Source organism: Zingiber officinale, chromosome 7B (assembly GCF_018446385.1).
Source record: "Zingiber officinale cultivar Zhangliang chromosome 7B, Zo_v1.1, whole genome shotgun sequence".
Classification (NCBI taxonomy): Eukaryota; Viridiplantae; Streptophyta; class Magnoliopsida; order Zingiberales; family Zingiberaceae; genus Zingiber; species Zingiber officinale.
The window spans coordinates 113,721,968-113,740,481 of record NC_055999.1 but is presented as its reverse complement, the minus strand read 5'-3'; the positions used below and the strand labels follow the sequence as shown (position 1 = coordinate 113,740,481).

Below are 18,514 nucleotides of genomic sequence, written 5' to 3'. Positions count from 1 at the left end.
TCCACCCAGCTTCCTCCCAAATGGTCGAGCCGAGCGCGTAGAATGCGAAGAATTTCCCGGTTGGCTACTTCGGCTTGACCATTGCTTTGGGGATATGCCATGGACGTGAAGTGTTGCTCGATGCCATAGCTCTTGCACCAATCTTCGAGCAACTTTCCCACGAATTGTCGCCCGTTGTCGGAAACAAGTCGACGAGGGATGCCAAATCGGCAGATGATGTGTTGCCAGATAAACTTCTTCACCATCTGCTCGGTGATCTTGGCTAGCGGCTCGGCCTCCACCCATTTGGAAAAATAATCGACCGCCATTAGTAGAAATTTCCTCTGCCCGGTCGCCATAGGAAACGGACCCACAATATCCATTCCCCATTGGTCGAACGGACAGGACACGGTAGGTGCTTTCATTTCCTCCGCCGGTCGGTGGGAGAAGTTGTGATACTTCTGGCAAGAAAGGCAAGTCGCGAAGGTCCGAGCGGCGTCTGCTTGCAAGGTTGGCCAGAAGTATCCGGCCAGCAGGATCTTCTTAGCCAACGATCGTCCGCCCGGATGCCCCCCACACGATCCTTGATGCACTTCTTGGAGGATGTACACCGCGTCTTCTAGGCTCACACATTTTAAAAGCGGTCGAGAGAAAGCCTTCTTATAAAGTTGGTCTCCGATGAGCGTGAACCGATCGGCTCTCTTCCTTAATTGCTGGGTTGCTTCCCGATCGGATGGTGTTGCCCCCGATCAAAGAAACTCCATGATGGCTGTTCTCCAGTCGCTCGGAAACTCGAGGCCCTCCATCCGATCGACGTGCGCCACCAAAGATACTTGCTCCATTGGCTGCTGGATGACGACCGGCGTTATTGAACTTGCGAGTTTGGCTAACTCATCTGCAGCCTGGTTTTCCGCTCGGGGTATCTTCTGAATAATGACTTCTCTGAAATTGGCCTTGAGCTTTTCAAAGGCCTCAGCGTAGAGTTTGAGCCGAGCGTTGTTAATCTCAAAAGTACCAGAGAGTTGCTGAGCGGCCAACTGAGAGTCCAAATGCAGCGTCACCCGTCCGGCTCCCACATGCCTGGCGGCTTGTAAGCCGGCTATAAGGGCCTCATATTCTGCTTCGTTATTTGTAGCTCTATAATCCAGCCGGACGGATAAGTGCATCTTTTCTTCTTGGGGAGAGAACAATAATACACCAATCCCGCTCCCGAGCCGAGTGGATGATCCGTCCACAAATATTTTCCACATAGCTTCGGGCTCTGGCCTTTGCACTTCGGTGATAAAATCGGCCAAGGCCTGCGCCTTTATCGCCGAGCGGGGTTGATACTGAATATCGAATTCGCTTAACTCTGTGGTCCATTTGATGAGCCGTCCGGATGCTTCTGGATTCAACAGCACTGTTCCCAAAGGGCTATTCGTCCGGACGATGATGGTATGCGCCAAAAAATAGGGCCGAAGTCTTCGAGCGGCGAGGACCAAAGCGAAAGCCAGTTTCTCGAGCCCAGTGTAGCGAGATTCAGCATCTTTTAAAATATGGCTTAGAAAATATACAGGTTCTTCTCCGCTCGCCCTTACTAGTGCCGAGCCGACTGCCTGCTCAGTTGAAGATAAATAGATATAAAGTGGCTCACCCATGGCTGGCTTGGCTAGCACAGGCAGAGAGTTCAAATATGTTTTCAGATCTTCGAACGCCCGGTCGCATTCTTCGTCCCAGTGAAACTTAGTGGCTTTGCGCAAGATTTTGAAAAAAGGTACGCTCAGGTCGGTAGTCTTGGAGATGAATCTGGACAAAGCAGTTATCCGACTGGTCAAGCGCTGCACTTCCCTCAGATTTCTTGGGGGCGGCATATCTTGTAGTGCTTTCACTTTGCTGGGATTTGCCTCGATGCCCCGCTCGGTCACTATGTATCCCAAGAAACACCTGCCCTTTGCTCCGAACAGACATTTCTGAGGGTTGAGCTTAACTCCATACCTCCTCAGCGTTCGAAAAGTCTCCTCCATGTCTTTAAAGAGATCTGTCGATCGAACAGATTTGATGAGAATATCGTCCACGTATACTTCCAAATTGCGTCCGATCTGCTCCTTAAACACTTTGTTCATCAAGCGCTGGTAAGTTGCTCCAGCGTTCTTCAGTCCGAACGGCATCACATTGTAGCAGTAGGTACCGTCGACTGTGACGAAGCTAACTTTCTCCTGATCTTCTCGGGCGAGCGGTACTTGGTGATAGCCTTGATAAGCGTCGAGCATACATATCAACTCGCAGCCAGCTGTGGAGTCCACCAGTTGATCGATCCGAGGCAGAGGATAAAAATCCTTCGGGCAAGCTTTGTTGAGATCCCGAAAATCTATGCACACCCTCCACTTGTTACCCGGCTTGGAGACTAATACTACGTTCGCCAGCCAGCTCGGGAACTGAACCTCGCGTATATGGCCGGCCTCCAGGAGCTTCTCAACCTCCGATCGGATGATGGCATTCTGTTCAGGGCTGAAATCCCTTTTTCTCTGCTTCACCGGTCGTGCGTCCGGTCGGACATGGAGCTCGTGCTGCGCTATACTCGGTGAAATTCCGGGCAGCTCATGCGTCGACCAGACGAAGACATCACAGTTTCTCTGGAGGCATTTGATCACTTCCTCTTTCTTGCTTGCCTCCAGATCGGCCGCAATGAACGTGGTGGCCTCTGATCGGGTCGGGTGAATCTGCACTTCCTCTTTTTCTTCATAAACCAAAGAGGGAGGTTTTTCAGTTATAGCGTTCACCTCGATCCGTGGCGTCTTCAAACTCTGCATACGTGAACTGTCCTCAGCAACTAGCTCTGGACAAAATCTGGCCAATCTATCAAACTCTGCATTATACTCTGTCACCGACCGGTTGTTCTGTCGCAGACTCAAGAAATCCTGTCGGTGAGCCATCTGATAAGCTCGTGGGAAGAAGCGGCTCTCAAAAGCCTCTCTGAACCTGGCCCAAGTAATGTTCTGCTCGCCGATGATGGAACGCTGAGTAACCCACCAGGTGTCGGCCGCATCCCGTAAGTGAAAAGCAGCCAACTCTGCTTTCTCCCACTCGGAGCAAGCCATATAGAAGAAGGTCCGCTCCATAGTCTCTATCCATGACAGGGCCACACTCGGATCAAGGTCTCCTCGGAAGAGTGTAAATCGACTCTTCATCGACTCTGCCAACGCTGGAATCCTGGCTCATGTCGCGACAATGTTAGTGAGGTGTGTCGGGACGGCTGCAGGAACTGGTGGAATTGCCCAAGTCTGACAATGTTAGTGAGGTGTGTAGGATCGAAAAGAATTGTAGGCTCAATCAGACCATAGCTCTTGTACCACTGGTGTCGGGTACACGGTAGGTCCAGGTGGCGGTGGTGCCGGGTACGCCGTAGGCTGGGCCGGAGCAGGTGCGGGGTATGCAGGTAGTACCCCTGGTGGTACCGTAAATACAGTAGGGATGGATACAGTTGGTACAGCTGAGGTAAGTACCTCTAAAGGGGTCATCGAGGTCAGAGAGCCCGACGCGCCCGCAGTATCCTGAGTCTGTCCATGTCTGACAGGCTCAACCCCAGTAGGCATCTCTGGCAAGTCCAAAGATCCCATGGTCCTCGTACGTGGTCGTCCAGTACCACGTCTCGCAGCAATACGTGTAAATCTCCTCATATCTGTTAAGTGATAACACAAATATCACTACAAGTATAAAAATTACTTAAATTACCTTTATACCTATTTGTTGTCTGGAGATGTTCCGTCGCTGTCCAGTCCCCATTTTACCTTGGAATTCCGTACAAGAAAACCAACGAAAATCCATATAAATCTGAAACGGAAATTCGAAACATAAACATAACGAAAATTCATGCTAATCCGAAATAAATACCCAGTTTGACTCGCAAACTTGGGCTAACCCAAATATCCAGAACACCAAAAGCAAGTATCATAACCCGCTCTGATACCAATAAATTGGTATAAGATAAATCTCGAAAATCCGTAACACGAAAATCAACACAAGTATCGCCAAACTTAGCTCTGATACCAAATAAATTGGTATAAGGTTATCCCAAATATCCAAAATACGAAACAAAGGATCGTCACTACAAGAAAAACTCTAATAGACAACGCTTTAAAAGCATTGTCTTTGTTGGTGAAAAAGCGTTGTTAAAAGTACTGTTGTTAAAAGTCCGCTCAACGACAACGCTTTAAAAACGTTGTCATTTGTAGCAAAGACAACGTTTTTACAACACTTTAAAAATGTTGTTGTTTTTTTTACAAAGACAACACTTTTGCAACGCTTTAAAAACGTTATCTTTTTTGCGAAATCATCATTATTTACAAGTGTTGTTATTTTTTGCAAAGACAACGTTGTTGCAACGCTTTAAAAGCGTTGTCTTCTTAAAATAATTTTTTTTAAAAAAATAAAAAATCTATTTACAAAATCATTTTTTTATATTTACAAAACTATTAATTTTCTTTTACCATGTTCTGATTCGAATTTGACATATAAAATAACATTTAATTAGCTCGGCTAATGATTTCAAACTCATACTAAAAAATAGAATTCAACTACAAAGTATTAGTATTTACAGGAGAATTCAACTATACACAAAGACTAAATAGTTCTATTTCAAAGTAGATAGTGACATTCGAATTTAAAACAAAAAAGCACAAAATATCTAGCCGACCTCGAAGACAACGATCTGCATGCTTACTTCTACTAGATATATTGATCAAAAAGATTGTCGGCTTGAGACTGGGACAAAACACCTACCACTGTGTATCTGTCACAAAAAACAATACCATCAGTATTATGCAAAAGAAATTTTCGGTGGTAAAAGATGAAAACAAATGTCACAGTTTACACCATACAATAATTTTTAAGAGAAAAAGAAGTAAGCATAAAATGACGGGGAATAGAGCAAACGAAAAATACATGTGCTACTTTGTTTCCACCATGGAAATATGGCAAAAAGAATAGCATAATTGGATAAACACATAATTGGAGATGTAGTTCTAAAAGAACAGCATATATTTCATTTGAGTTCTTACATGAACTAAGTCGAAGGCGATGATGTGTGCCATGGATCAAAGTAACAAGCATTGGGTCCATTTTATACTAAACATACATTGGAGACTCTGAAAGGTGTAAATAGAGAGCCACTTCATTCTTTACATACTGCTTTCTATTATTGTTTTTGCCATGTTGGAATCTATACATAACATAGCAAATTTCACATTTTGCAAAATGGCCACATAAAATCATACGATCCGAACAAAAATCTGGTCATAGTTATAATAAGAAAAACAATGATGTATATATTTAACTCTTTCTCAAATTTGAGCATTTAAGTAGTTTCAAAAGAGAGGTGTCTGAAACTGGGACTTACTTCCTCGTGATACACCGCTATTAGGTCTTCTCCCCTCGACATGAATCAATCTCCCATTTAACTGTATTGGAGATGCCTGAAAATGAAAAGCCAGTATGTAAAGTATGTAATTTGAGAGAATCCTCATCATACAACAAGAACTTAAATTTATCTTAAGCAAAATCAAGTTGTCCTCAATATAACAATTCTGAAGAAAAAAAACAAAGTATGCTAACAAGATACAAGGATATAAATTTAGAAATAGTTTACAGAAGTAAAAAACACTTGGTAAATAATAATGAGGATCAAATATATTAATGTAGATATTTACAGAGCTGGAACACAAACAAATCTGAAATTTTATAGAGAAGATTTATATGCAAATATCATCGGTAAAATATGTCAGATCTCAAAACTGGTTTTAATAAACAAGAAGAAATAAAGATATAGAAGCTGCATAAAAGCATGTACACTCAATAGGCAGATACTGATTTCAACACATGATCATACTAGTGCAGACTAGACTTGAAATAGGCAAGGATACTGCAAAATACTACTATATAGAGTTGATATACTCTGGTACTTGTGAGAATAAACTTAAGGAAGATCACATACCTTAAGTGCATTTTGTACACCAATGGCATCTTGATATTCAATGAAAGCATAAAAAACATCAGACTCCTGCAAATTTGCATGTATTGCTGAGTTAAAAATTAATCAAGATGCATAAAACTAAATCAAAATAGTACAACAAGCTAAATGGAATCAACCTTCCGGCTTCTAATAAAAACACCATCTGATCTTAATTTACCAAAATTCTTAAAGACTTGCTCAAGGTCTGAAGTCGAGATAGATGAAGGAAGATTTCCAACATAAATAGATCTGGAATCAACTGAGACCAAAACAAATACTATTCTCAAACAAGCTTAAACTAAAACCTTTTCACTAGAGCAGATAAATTCCAGGTGAAAACATAAAGAATATAGAAGCAATTGAATTGATACACAGCCTGAATTTTCAACAAAATCGAAAACTACTTAAGTATTAAGGAAGAAACATAGAATGGTGCCCAAGATCACATAATCATTGCATACCAGTTACTGAAAGTTGAACATTTGACGATTGTCCAAATAATTTTCAAAAAGAAAATACAAAACCTATAAGAAGCAATCAGATTCAGACAATGAGACTATTTGGCCTGAATATAAATGGGAGGGTTGACCTTTTCAAGTGCAAAGTAGAAATTCAGGATTGTTCAAACAATTGTCAAAAAGAAGATACAAAACACATAATAAGCAATCAGTTTCAGACAATGAGACTATGAGGCATGGATGGGAGGGCTCACCTTTTCAAGTGCAAAGTAAAAAAATTCGGATTGTTCAAATAATTTCAGAAAGAAAATACAAAGAAATGAAGGGAGAAACCTTCATCCTCAACTACTAGAGCCTCCTCAATTGCCTCAGAGCCAGAATTCTCAAGAAAAATAGCAGGATGGAAATGTTGAAATAGCCAATCAGATGCAGGAGAGAGGCAGTTAAGTTTAGATCATGAGCAGAGTGGTTCAGAATCATGTGCATCAGCTCTAATATCAGAGCTTGATCAGTTCAAAAAGGAAAAGGATACAATCTTGAAATTCATGGTAGACTTTTTGTTCATGCATAAAAAGAGCATAAATCCTTATCTATTAACTTGTTAGGTTTTAAGAGCTAGAGTTATTGATATACTTGTAACTCAATCTTCTTGTCTGGATAAATTGAGCTTCGTCTCTTTCTTTTTTCTCCTAAAAAAGATTGTTTCTTTGATGCATGCTTGGTCTGTGTTCTTCCAATCTATTAACTTTGAACGCTCTCACAGATAGCAACATGTACAAGGGCAAGGCATAGAACAAACCTGTTCACCGGAGTACCTCTCTGAGATATCGAATCCGAGCTCTAGGTCTCACTGCCGCCCTTTTCCGATGACTTTCATGTCTAGATCCAACTGCGGCGGTCCATCTCGCAACCTCAACCTTCCAATTTGCTTCGCAGATCACCGCCACCAAGCTCCTAAGTGGTTAGCCGCCCCTTCACACAAAACAAAAGGTAATGCAAAATCCATGAACTGAAATCTAATAAAGCGACAACATGTGCTAGGGCATTCGACAAACAAACTGACAGCAAGTAGACCAAACGAACGAAGGAAAGACCAAAAAGGGGGAAAAAATCAAAATCCTAACGAAAATCTCGGCTTCGGACTCAGGATCCGCCTATAAAGGTGATTTCTCTAAGAAGAGTAGTCTGAAGGAAGCGTGAATGAGTCGACGGAGGCGAAGAGATTAGGGCATTTGCTATTTGACAAAGAGGTGAAGGAATAAGGTGAGGAAATTTTGCCCGCGGTCTTGACGGAGAGGAGTTCGGAGGAGAGGTTCGGGGAGAGGGGTTGGAAGGAGAGGGCGTGAGAGGAGTTGGATGGAGATCTAGCGTGTGAGATGAGGAGTTCGTGAGAGGGGTTAGGGAAGATAGGTGGGTGCGAGTGAAACCTAAGGGTGCGTTTGGTTCAAGTTATCACATATAACTTTAGTTATGTGTTTACCAGGTAATCACATAACCTTGGTTATGGGGAATGAAACATAATCTAATGTTGTTTGGTTTAATTTAGGTAATGCAATAAAACTTTGTTTGTTTGGAGATTTTAGTATATAACCTAGTATGATATTTTATCATATTATCCTTAGTTTAATAAAGTATGATATTTTATCATATTATCCTTAGTTTAATAATGATAATATTAATATTAATAATGATATATATAAATAAAATTGGATATATTTTAATTGTTTATTATTATTTTAGGAAATTTTTAGATAATTTAATTAGATTTTAATTAAATCTATTCAATTTATCTGAATTTAATAAAGTTTTAATTAAAATAACAAAGTTAAAAACAAATCCCTCTATCTCCCTCTTCCTCGCGTCGCCTGCTTTCTCTCTCACGCGCCTACTCCTGTTTTCGCCGTCAGCTTCGGCTCCCGCCACCTGCCGCCACCCCCCTCGCCCGCCCCCTGCTGCCACCTCCGGCCGCCATGCTTGCTCTCCCTCTCACGCCGCCGCTCACGCTCCCGCCGCCCCCTCGCACCACCTGCTCTCCCTCTCACGTCGCCGCTCACGCTCCCGCCGCCTGCCGCCACCCCCCTCTCCTGCTCTCCCTTTCACGCCGCCGCTCACGCTCTCGCCGCCCGCTCAGGCTCCCGCTGCCTACCGCCACCCCCTGCTGCCACCTCCGGCCGTCATGCCGGCTCGCGCCACCTACTCAGCTCCCACCGCCCGCTGCTGCTCCACCTCTTCAACACTGTCTCGTTGTTGATACGAGACCGCCCAGATCGACGACCTCGGCTCGCTCCAATCAAAGGTTAATTTGGGAATATTTTTTGCTTAACCTCAGGAATCGGCAAAAACCAAGGCAGATGGAGGTTTTTTGATTCCTGGTGATATGCCCAAATTGATGACGTTTGATGACGTGTAGGAATTGAGAAAAACTTCGGAATTTAAAAAAACCTTGAACCAAACACGGTTATCATGGATAACCGTATACAGATAACCAAGGTTATCCATAATAACCCTGAACCAAACACGCCCTAAGGGTTTTTCTACTCTTAGTTGCATCCAACGGTTCAGATTATCTCAGATTTAGATGAGGGCTTGATAATAGACAACACTTTTTAAAAATCGTTGTTGTATACACTAAAAAAAATGCTAGTAGACAACACTTTTCAAAAAGCGTTGTCTTTGATCCATAAAAATCATTAATAGACAACGGTTTTTAAAAAAGCGTTGTCTATTAGTAAGAAAATAAAGAAATAGACAACGCTTTTCACTAAAAGCGTTGTTAAAAAGAAAAAGACAACGCTTTTTAAAAAAAGCGTTGTCTTTTAAGTGTTGTAAAATCCCAATTTTCTTGTAGTGCGTATACCTGGGCTCTGATACCAAATAAATTGTCACGCCCCGAGAAGTCCCTGCCCGAAGAAATTTCGGCAGAACCTCCCCTGTACGGGTGACAATCTGAAACTTCTACAATGCCCTCTGGGCCACATATACATCGGCCAACACGGCCGGAACAATAATAATAATAATAATATACATCAAACATCCACGCAGTTTAATAGTGAACAACTAAAGCAATGATAAGAAGACTCAAAAACAACCCTACTCAACTACACCCATAAAGCTCAAAACATATTTCCTACTCCACTACACCCATAAAGCACAAATTCGACGGAATAAATCCACTCACCTCTTCTGCCGTCTAGGCAGACATGTAGTAAAACAAATCCGAATGAAAGTCATCGACAATATCCATATAGTAAACTGATACAAGTCCAGATGTATCAAAACAGCACAAGTCTAATAAAGGAGAAAAACCAAAAGACCAATAATCGTCCTCGTGGTCTGCAGGGGACTAGCAACTGGAACTCTCCGGACAGCATCAACATGAAAATAACAACGGAGGAGGGTGTGAGTCCAACACTCAGCGGGTATCAACTGATATGCATAATAAAGAAAATAACAACCAGCACTAATCATGCGTACAGTCTCCTGATACAAGAAGGGTAAATGCAACTGAATAAAGCAGGAGAAAACTGTACTAACCAGGACCAGGGTATAAGTACAACAGGGTCGTCAGACCGAGAGTGTCATAAATCCTGTATGTATGTCAATCATATGCATCCATATAAATGTAGCAAGTAAATGCAGCAAACACAAGCAATAAATGCATCATGCATATGATGCCAATGTCATGATCACCCCTGACGCCGTCAGCCATCTCACACACAATGGTGAGACCGAGTGGGTAGGGCTGTGACAACCGTGCACTCTGCCATCAGTGCTCCTGATGAGTGACCGAGTGGACGGGATGCTGTCGGAGTACACCTATCCTCCTACCCCAAATCATAAATGGGGGAGCGCAATGCTCTCATCTCCCGGTACACGATGACGGAGAGGGATCCCTGACGTGCTACCACGCTGCGTCACACTACCCATGAGGGTACCAATGGAGCACTGACAGAGCAAAGCTGACGTGCTACCACGCTGCGTCACGCTACCCATGAGCGGACCAATGGAGCACCGACAGAGATGAAACTGGCGATGTGCTCAACAATAATGGAGCAGATTATCACGCAGCATGCAATCATGTGAATGGTGCATGACACTAAGCATGACAATATTCTGAACAACATAGCAATATCCATGTATAAATATAAATTGTGTACCATAAGACAATGAACCAAAATCAAAGGTACACAGATCAGATAAGGTATCAAAAACCCTAGGTCCTAAACATAATATATAACATGATTGTGTCACTACCCCTATAAGCATGTATAATCAGATAAGTACTAACATGATGTGCATAACAAATAAACAAACAAGCATGTAACAGATCGGGTAGTGATCAACCGAAGCAAATGAGAAACACAATCATTGCTATTTGTTAAAAACATTACTATGCATATCAAATGACATAAAGTCAAAGTAGCCGCCTCCAATAAGAAAGGGTCGTATCCGGTCCAAATCCGACATCGAGATACTCGTCTCGCGTCAATGTCCTGTAGTAAATCATACAGTTTAGCTAAGTTAATTATAAACAAACAGCTAAATAAATTCCTAATCCACCGACCATCTAGGGTTAGCTTCATTAACCCTAATTACACCATTAGATTAATTCTAAACTTAAGTTAACAATTATTGCTAACACAACTAGCAATCATCTACAACGAAGATCAAAACCCTAAACCTTACCTCAATTCACAGCTAAGGGTTGCTGCCATAATAGGGTAGCCAAGGTAAACAGCTGTTGGACAAAGAAACCCTAATCAGCAAATTTTCCTTTCCAAACTAAGTACCCAAATCCGAAATCGTTACCTCTACGGTGGCAGCAAGCAACACAGAGGCTAGTAGTGGTACAAAATCAAAATAGGTGACTCGGCAGAACCCTTGAAGTCCAGATAACCCTTCCACTCCGGCGATCAGTGGTGGCTCCGACTTGATCCAGTGGTGCCAAAACAAACTAGGTAGGGCACTGACGGCGCGAAGAAGGTGAGGATCGGGTGAGGAGACGCCGCAGAAGCTAGGGCACGATGAGAGATCTACTGGGAAATCTCGGTGGCTGGCACAGAGGAGATCAGAGAAAAGATCTGTGGTGGGTCGGCGCTGCTCTGTGCGGCGACGACCTAGGGCAGAGGCGTCGCAAGGGAAAGGGCGATCGACGCTAGAGTTCCTGTGGCCGGCGATGTCTCGGGAGGGTGAGGGAGTCGCAGGTCGGCCGGGGCTAAGACAGAGGAAGCCGTGACACCGGAGTTCCTGTGGTCGGTGATCGGCGTCGACGCTGCTCTGTGGGGCGGCAAATCTAGGGCAGAAGCATCGCAAAGGAAAGAAAGGGAAGGAGATGGAGTGGTCGAGGGATTAAATCACGAGGGGGAGGTGGAACCGCCGAGCGGCGCCGGTTAGGGCACGGATCGGGCGTGGGCGGGGTGTTGGGCACGCAGGGTTCGACGCGAAAAGGAAATGGAGAAATAAAAGAAAAGTAAAGAAATAAAAGAAATAAAATAAATAAAATAAATAAATAAACACTTCCTCGCTTAAATATGATAGCCTAAACAGGCTTTCCCGAGCCCCACTTTTATCCCCGTAATCTCGTCAATACGAGTTCCGAAAAATTCTAGAAAAATTTTCAAAAATTTCGGAAAATTCCCCTTTTTATTATCTGCCCTTTTTTCGGTATTCTCACTTGGCTACCAGGATTCATAAACTCTAGTACTTATCCTGGTGGTCTAGAGTTCGAATCCTGGGGAAGGCAAAAATCCACTGGCCAAGGGTGGGAAGTCCTTGTGAGTAACGGCACGACCGAGGGTCGTCGGATGACGACATAAGGGGTCGCCAGTTGGGTCGCCATTGTGACTGCCCAAGGGACCATCAGGGGCTGCAGTTGGGTCGCTAGTGTGGCCGCCCAAGGGGCCGAGGGGTCGTGACGTTACAATAAAAAGGCGTCTTTTTTCCAAAAAAATTCCGAAAAATTCCCCTTATTATTATCTGCCCTTTTTCGGTATTTTATAAGCTTCTTTATTCTCTGTGCTTAAATACTGTAAGAGGCTTCTCCGCCTGAAAGGAGATATCTACTTCACTTCATTCTCCTTGGATTAACAACCTCCTCGGTTGTAACCAAGTAAACATCTTGTGCCTCTTCTTTTCTGTTTTAATTTATTTACTTTATGCAAGTGTTTATTTGAAAGTTGAGAAGGGTTGTGCTTTTATTTTTGTAGGGCTATTCAACCCCCCTTCTAGGCGGCCCTAGTGATCCAACAAGTGGTATCAGAGCCAGGACGCCTCAGAAGGACTAACCGCCGACTGAAGCAACGAGATGACTGGAGCTAACATCTACCCATCAACTTTCGAGGGAGAGCTCGCTTTTTGGAAGCGACGAATGCAGGTTTATTTTAAAACTGACTTTAATATGTTATTAATAATGAAATATGATTTTGAAGTGCCCAAAAGCAAAAAGGAGAAGAACTTGAGGAGCATCAGTGGACTGACGAGCAACGTAATGAGGTAATGGCAAATGGTAAGGCCGAGTCCAGTCTTTTGAGCGTACTACCTACCAAGGATCTCGACAAAATCAGAAAATACAAAAGCGCAAAAGAACTTTGGGAAAAGTTCTTGAAGATCTATGAAGAACCAGCTGAAGTCGAATCCAACTCCTCGAGGGACGCTAAGTCACCGTCAGAACAGTCCGAGAACGAGGAAACTACCGGGACAACCCTATCAGCCAAATCCCATCCCGAAGATACAGAAAGCTCATCCTAGATGAGCATCGATGAAGGGGGAGAGTTTTCGGAAGAAAGTAACTCAACAAGGGGAGAATCAACTGCCGACAAGGTAAATCAGGTATGGTCTCCACCTCTTGAACAATTGGTTAAGTCAATTAAAACGTTGCCGAAAGATTCTTGTGAGTTAGAATTTATATTCTCGAAACATTTTTGTGAATTAGAAATTCAAAATAAAACAAAGAATAGTGAAATAAAAGAAACTCTAGCAACAGCTTGTCAATTAAAGGGTTTAGACAAACTAAAAATAGAAAATGACATGTTAGAGGAACAAATATAGTTTATTCAATTTTCTGCATGTTCAAATTTTCTTGCTTCAAATTTGAGAAATTATGATAGATTGAAATAGAAATTTAAACATCACTGACCTAAATTTCAGCCCTTTTCAATAAGAAAATTAAATATTTAATTTCTTTATGCGGCTTTGTCTAAGAAAGTGGTTGTTGCTCCAATAACCAAGAAGGTCTGGTGCCTTGCCACTGCCTGGAAGTCAAATATTGAAATAAAGTATTTAATTAACTTACTGATAAAATATTAAAGTTAGATAATGCTTTAAGTTTGTCAAACATTTTTTCTCAAAAATATTTTTTGTAAAATTATCTAACTGAGAAATTTTTGAAATTTTCTTTCACTTAGAAATTTTTTAAATAATTTTTAAAATTTCCAAAGTTTTTACTTTTAGATTTTTTGGAATCCCATTTTTTATGTGATCAAAGGGGGAGAAGAAAAAGTATAAGTCTAAGGGGAGGTAGAGATTGAAATTTTTTATCTTGTTGCACTTAAATGTAAAATTTTGTTACTCTTAATTTAAGTTAGTTACCCTAGCTTAACTTGGGTTGCTCACATCAAAAGGGGGGAGATTGTTGGAACTCCAAGGTTATTTTGATGTGATCAAACAAGTTACAGATATGTTCTGTTGTGTTTTGACCCTGTGTCTAAATGTACAGGAACTTATGAGCACAGGAAGTTGAGCGGAAGACGTGGCTAGCGAGAAGGACGACACGGGGAGAGAGCCGACGGGCTCGGTGCGTCCAAGGGATGAGGTGCCGCGGAAGAGTACCTCGGCGGACGAGAAGGAAGCGTGCACTGGTTCCGAGGGATGAGAAGCCGGAGCGGAAGATTGCTTGGGGAGCAAGAGACACAGCTAGCGAGAAGGTCGGCAAGGGAGAAAGCCGACAGGCTCGGTGCGTCCGAAGGACGAAGAGCTGCGGATGAGTATGCTGGTGGACGAGAAGGAAACAAGCAACGATTCCGAGGGACGAGAAGCTAGAGCGGAAGCCTGCTCGAGGAGAAGGCCGAAACTTGGGTTCGGGTGAGCCCTATTCCGAATGGCCGAGATCACCCAAACAAGCGGAGCCGAAGCGGAAGACCCAGACCGAGGCGAGCAGTGCCGGAGCAGAAGGCCCGGACCGTCCGGGTGCCCGGAACCATTCCGGGCGCTCGGAGTTGGACCTTTTCCAGATCGCGGTCAAACCATGATCCGTGCGTTGGGGATAAAATTTTATCCCCCCAGGGCGCCCGACCAAGACTATAAATACAACCTTGGTCCAAAAGCTAGACATCAGACAAGCAATCTTGATTACAACACTTGTATGCTTTCTTTGTAGTTTAGCTTCTTTATTCTCTGTGCTTAAATACTGTAAGAGGCTTCTCCGCCTGAAAAGAGATATCTACTGCGCTTCATTCTTCTTGGATTAACAACCTCCGCTGTTGTAACCAAGTAAATATCTTGTGCCTCTTCTTTTCTGTTTTAATTTATTTACTTTATGCAAGTGTTTATTTGAAAGTCGAGAAGGGTTGTGCTTTTATTTTTGTAGGGTTATTCAACCCCCCTTCTAGCCGGACCCAGCGATCCAACACATCCAAGGTTTAATCACAAGAGACGTTCATTCACTAGTGGTCTCCTTTCCGAAATTTTTCCGGAGGTGGAAAAATCCGTCTTAGAGTTTGATTTTACAATCACAAATAATTGAACGATTAAGCACATATGTAAAAAAACTAAAGAGAAAATGTTGCAGCCGATCCATAAGTCTTGAGCACAACGCACCCTTCTTGGAGCTTCCCTGGTAGCAGAGCTTCGCAGCGTGGCTTTTCTTTCGAGCACAAAGAGAGTAGTAGAATAGAAGAAGTGATGATTTGAAGCTTTGGTCGAGGTTGTTTATAAAGAACCTTTCCGGGCACCTGCCCTAGGCCCTTGGATCCTGGCTTCATCCGATATGATTTAGTCACACATTATTTGACTCGATCAGATCTTGGTCTGGGTGACTGGAAGCTATCTAGGCCCTTGGACTCGCTCAAGGGGCCCGAATATGATAAAGTGCGGGTGGCGGGCTTTGTTTTGTGTCTATCTGCTCTCCTAGTCTTGCTTCCAACACTAGATTCTTACAAAACAAGCATACATATATAAACAAGTAACCTAACCTAATCTTATAAATTTACCTGAACTATAGACTTATCTTTTACTTGGAGGTCACTTCTCCTAATGGTCACTCCCTTAGGATCAAGCTACACAACACTAATTAGGGGATTCGATAATTTGAATTTTTATCGTATCACAATAATACGGTATCACATACTCAATACAGTTAGAAAGTTTAACAATTTTTCCTTTTGCGAAGTTATCTATAAATAGTGCAACATTGAGACAACTCGGAATTTAGCATTATTTTTTAGCTATCTTATTCTCATTTGCCTATTGCATTGTTTTTTTTGGCTTTCTGCACTTTGTTTTAAATATTAATCTTAAGCCAAAGTTTATAAATGTTTCTCTACTTTGAAAAGGCTTTCGGAAGGAGAAACTATAGTGCAATTTTGACAAAGAGTGATTCATCTAATGAATAATGAATTTTAAATTGTGAAGTAGGAATCTAAATTTTTTTGAATTATGTTAAATCGCTATGTCATTTCTCTTAGGGCGTGTTTAGTTCACGATTATCGCCGATAATCTTATTTATCAGCCTACGATTATCCACGATGATCGTATTTAGTTCGAGGCTTTTTGGATTATAAAGTTTTACTCGATTTCGAAACGTGAGCAAACATGATCAATTTGACATCTGATTCGGAATCGGAAAACCTCGGACTATCGAAGTTTTTCTTAATTCAAGAGGTTAAATATTTTTTTTTTTTCCAAAATTAACCCTTGAACGTTCGGAACATGATTGGAGTCGAGTGTGTTCGTCGAGCGAGGTGGTGCTGAGTCGACAGTGAGGCGATGCCGGAGGTGGCAATAAGCAACGGCAGCAGGCACTGTGTTCCTTCACACACGCAGATCGCTGCGGAAGCTTCATGCGAGCACGACAACGACAAGGCGGTCGAAGGTGCAGGGTCGTCTCAAGATTCCTTAAGGCCCTAGGCAAAAAATTAAAAAAATAAAGTTCTTTAATATATTTTTAAATTTTCTTTAACATTTTTCATTTAGATTTGGGACCGAAAATAATAATTTTTTTAAAAAAATAATTTTAAATTAGTTTTAAAAAAGAATTAAATATTACTTTTTTAAAAAACTAATTTTTGATATAAATTTTAGTTTTATGGCTGGTATTTTGATAATAATTTTACTTTTTTATTAAAAAAATTATTAAATTATTTATTTATTTTAGTTAAGTGTAAATAAGATTTTATTAATTTTAATTTTTAAAAACTTATCTCTGCTAAAGCATTTTACTTTGTATTTTATGAATAAAAAAATTTCTAATTTATATTATTATCGAGGAAGAAAAAGGAGCGAGGAAGAAATATTATCGGCAAGTGAAGGGAAGGGTATTCTCTGCGAGTATCATCGGTGAAAAAGGAGAAACATACATAATCATTGATGAGAAAAAAAATGACACAATGCACTGATGAGAGAACGATTAGGATTTTTAAGAAATATTGAGGAGAAAATAATTCATTAGATTTTATAAGAATAATGTTGCTAATTACAAAATAAGATGGGAATCAGAGTAATAATAAAAAAGGGAAGAAATATGTCAATTTAAAAATGAATTATATTTAAGACAAATAGAATCTCGTATAAAATTATGATAGACAATTAATGAGGAAATAAAGATAAGTGCTATAAATAGGAAGTGGAATAATGAATTAATTGATAATGTGTATTAATGAATTAGCAAGACATTTATAATTAATTAATATTAATGATGTTAATTTAATTTTTTCAATATGTTCAATTAATTAATTATTGGCCCCAATAAAATTGAGGTCTCAGACATAGGCCTTTAAGGCCTATGCCTTGAGTCGGGCCTGCGAAGGTGGCAATTGCGAGTGGCAGGTGGCGGACGGTGGGAGCGAGAGCGGGAGTGAAAGAAGGGGAGGAAGATGACGAAGACCTTTATTTTCTTTTAACTTTGGTATTTTAATTAAAATCTTAGTAAATTAAATTAATAACTTCTAGTTATAGTTGAGATAAATTAAATATACTGAATCTAAAGTCAAATAAAATTATCTAAAAATTCTAAAATAATAAAAAATAAAAAGATTATCTAATTTTATCTATGTATCACTATTAATAATAATATTATCATTATTAAATCAAGAATAAAATGATAATATTATATTAGGTTATACACTAAAATTTTCAAATAAACCAAGTTTTATTGTATTACGATTTTATTGTATTACCTAAATTGAACCAAATAATACCAAATTACGTTACATTTCCCAAATCAAGGTTATGCGATTACTTAATAATTATATAACTAACGTTATCTATAATAACCTGGAACTAAATACACCATCACGCTTAGGGTTTTATTACATTGTTTTTGTCTCTCTGCACTTTGTTTTAAATATTATTCTTAAGCCAAATTTTATAAATGTTTACCTTCGAAAAAGTTTGTCTAAAGTTTTAGAAAAGAGAAAGTATAGTGAGATTTTGACATAGGGTGATTCATCTAATGAATTTTAAATCGCAAGTAGGAACCTAAAATTTTTTGAACTCTTTTAAATCATTTTGTCATTTCTCTTATTACATATAGCTCATTATTTTTAAAAATTTATTTGATTTCAAAATTAAATCATGAAAAATAAAAATTTCATTCTGCTGCATATCCAATTTACAAATTGTTGGTGATGGAAGTACGACATCGAACTTATGTTTTGATGTATGACTAAGTTTAAAGTTAACATGTACTTATGATATAATGAATTGTGTAGTATGCAAGTGCAAGAGGTAAAGTCATTGGTGGGAATTAAGTAATGACAAAGTCTTAATGAGACTAGACAGTGGAAGTTTTGATTGGGAACCATATAGTAGAAGTCTCAACGGGGTTAGACAGTGAAAATCTTGGTTGGGAACGAAGCAATGAAAGTTCTAGTGGGGT

General features: G+C 40.7%; 1 long non-coding RNA gene across 3 annotated transcripts; it reads right to left on the bottom strand.

Annotated features, from left to right (window-relative positions):
* Nucleotides 1-4,527: 4,527 nt before the first annotated feature.
* Nucleotides 4,528-7,837, bottom strand: LOC122006986. Of its 3 annotated transcripts, none has more exons than XR_006118818.1 (6): nt 7,223-7,837; nt 7,057-7,146; nt 6,103-6,224; nt 5,948-6,013; nt 5,354-5,429; nt 4,528-4,747 (listed from the first exon to the last, which is right to left on the bottom strand). It is a non-coding gene; the product is annotated as an uncharacterized LOC122006986 (long non-coding RNA). The 3 variants fall into 3 exon arrangements; XR_006118817.1 differs by lacking the exon at nt 7,057-7,146 and having other exon boundaries at nt 7,223-7,395; nt 7,548-7,834; XR_006118816.1 differs by lacking the exon at nt 7,057-7,146 and having other exon boundaries at nt 7,223-7,833.
* Between the last annotated feature and the right edge of the window lie 10,677 nt (nt 7,838-18,514).